The following is a 2,627-nucleotide window of genomic DNA, read 5'->3' on the forward strand; positions in this document are numbered from 1 at the left end:
TGAATTTATTGATTGACCCACAATTCTGGATTCTCCTTTCAGGATATTTTAAACTTCAGGCCCCTCCCTGCTCAGCCTGAAGACCTTCTGGGTCTGTCGTCCTTTGAGCCCCCTGATCGTCCTATTGCCTTCTCTGGGGAGGCCTGGGGAGGGTGTGAAGAGAAGGGAGAGCTGAGGAGGGCGGGCAGAAACCTGGGGGACAGACCAGGAGAGTCGATGGTGATGTTGAGGCTGCTGGGCAGGGGCTGCTGAGGCCTCTGGGAGTTCTGCTGTGCTGGACCCCCCACCCCCCAGCTCAGGCACTTATTTCCCTCCTCAGACTCATGGTAGCAGGTTAGGGGGCCTCTTCTTTATCCTCCCCCGAGGGGACAGAAAAGACCACAGACACCTTAAACTAAAGATATGTACTTTGAACTTTGGATGTTCTGGGGGCTGACTGGATGCTTGCTCTTTGTGCTTGTGGACAATCCCTTGTTATGGGCAGGGACTGTGCCTGCCAATTCTGTTGTACTCTCCCAAGTGCTTAGTACAGTGCTCTGCACACAGTAAATGCTCAATAAATACAATTGATTGATAGTAAGTGCTCAATAAATATCATTGATTGATCCTGCAGTGTCCAGAAGGGTGACAGCCGACACAGCCTCCTGGGTGCTCTCTTCCTTGCTGGGGCCCGATTTCTTCACCCCCACTGCCACCCCCTGGTCTCCAGTAAGGGGTTGATGACAGCACCCCATTCTCTCCACCCCCCCCCCCCAAGCCTTATGGAGGGCTCGGGGGAGAGTGGCCCTGGTGGCACAGCCCCGGTCATTCTTGGGCTGTTTTATTACTGAGTCTCACCATCTGCACCAAACTCCAGAGCCTGCTGGTCGGGAGCACTGCCTCACCCTGGGACCCACCTCCCCACTCATGACTGGGCCTTGGGGTGTACTGGAAGGGGACCCTGGAATGGGGTGGGGGAGCAGCAGGTGGAAAGAGTGTGGGGAGGGCAGGCTTTGCTGGGGTTGCAGAGGCAGCTTGGGCGGCCTGGTAAAATGAGGTGGGGCGGGGGGGGTCGATCAGAACTGGATGTTCCAGGAGGAGGGGGAAAAGGAAGGTTCTGTGGAACCTGGGAGACGGGAACAGCCCCTTCCTGAGGAAGCTGGGGCTCCCTCACTTCAGAACTGGGCCCCAAATCCTCTTTCCAGGAGCACAAACTTCCAGGAGAAGTCAGTTGGATCGTGGTGAGTGGGTGAAACCTCCTGCCTGGTTTGAGCAGCAGTGCTGCCCTGTGGATACGTGTTTGAATTGCACCCTGGAGCAGTTCCAGGCAGTTCCGGCTCGCTCTCTCCCAGAAAGATGAGTAGGAGAAAGAAGAAGAAGGGATGGGATCGGGATCGGATAGGATCCACCGTGGGATCGAGTTTGCCCTGGGACCAGGCTTGCTCTGAGATGGGGTACCAGCTTTGCGGCCTATCTAGGCCAATGGGAGCAGAATTTGGGGGCCCAAAGCAAGAGGGGATAGGATCAGAGAGGAGGAGAAAGGAAGAGGAGAGAAAGACGGGAAAAGGGAGAAGACAGAGGGAAGAGAGATGAGGCAATCGGCCCTCAGGGCCATCAGTCCACCCTGCATCATTCCAGCCTCACTGGAAACTCCGCAGAGGCCATGGCACAGCCACCTCGGAAAAGAAGGGCTCTTCCTCCTCCTCCCCCGGCAATAACAGCAGCAGCCCCCACTCCCTCTGCAGTCAAGTGGGTTCACCTCCACTGCCCCCTGCCCACAACTGCTTAGCCCAGGACCCTTATGGGCCTCATTGTTGGCCTCTGCTGGGATTCCAAAGAGCAGAGATTAGTTCCCTCTTTATCAGCTGGGCTGGGTCATTATTTAACCCCAAGTCACCCTAAGCAGGGTCAGTTTAAAGTGTAAAGTGGCGGGCTCCCAACAGAATTCACCCCTTCTCCAGGGCAACTGCACCTTCAGCTCCTCACCCAGGCCCCTCCTTGGGACCCTCAGCCAGCCCCGGAGGCCCTGATGGGGATGTGGGCATTCGCTTTGGTGGCCCCGGGTCGGCTCCTGCCGGGTGTGGCAACTGCCAATTTACCCAGTGACTAGAGAGCAGTCTTACCCCAAAGTGTATTGCGACCGGACATCCCAGCTTAGATAGGATGGTCACATTTTGGGGGGTTGTGTCCTGTCACCCGACCAGCCCCTCCTCCTCCTGTTGAAACTCCTGCTCTCAGCAGTGGAGGGAGGTGGGGTGCAAACCCTGCTGACTCTGCCCAGCTGCCTTCCAGGATTTCATTACAGGGGGGCCAAAGCAAGAGCGGAAGGATCAGAGAGGAGGGGAAGGGAAGAAGAGAGAAGGAAAAAGGGAGAAGAGAGAGGCCGGAGAGATAAGGCGATCGGCCCTTGAGATAAGGCAGTCCCACCCTCGCCCTCCGCTCCCTTGCCAGGTCTGACCTGGTGGCACCTGAGCCTTCCCTGCCCCAATGGGGACCCAGGCTTTCCTCCCCAAGGAGGGGCCCCGTCGCCACAGCTCCCTCAGCTTTGACCCCCTCCCTCCTTTGTTGGGGTTCCCCAACTCCCCACTCCACATGCACGCAAGCACACAACACACATACACACACACACGCACACACACACCTGCAAC

Source organism: Tachyglossus aculeatus, chromosome X1 (assembly GCF_015852505.1).
Source record: "Tachyglossus aculeatus isolate mTacAcu1 chromosome X1, mTacAcu1.pri, whole genome shotgun sequence".
Classification (NCBI taxonomy): domain Eukaryota; kingdom Metazoa; phylum Chordata; class Mammalia; order Monotremata; family Tachyglossidae; genus Tachyglossus; species Tachyglossus aculeatus.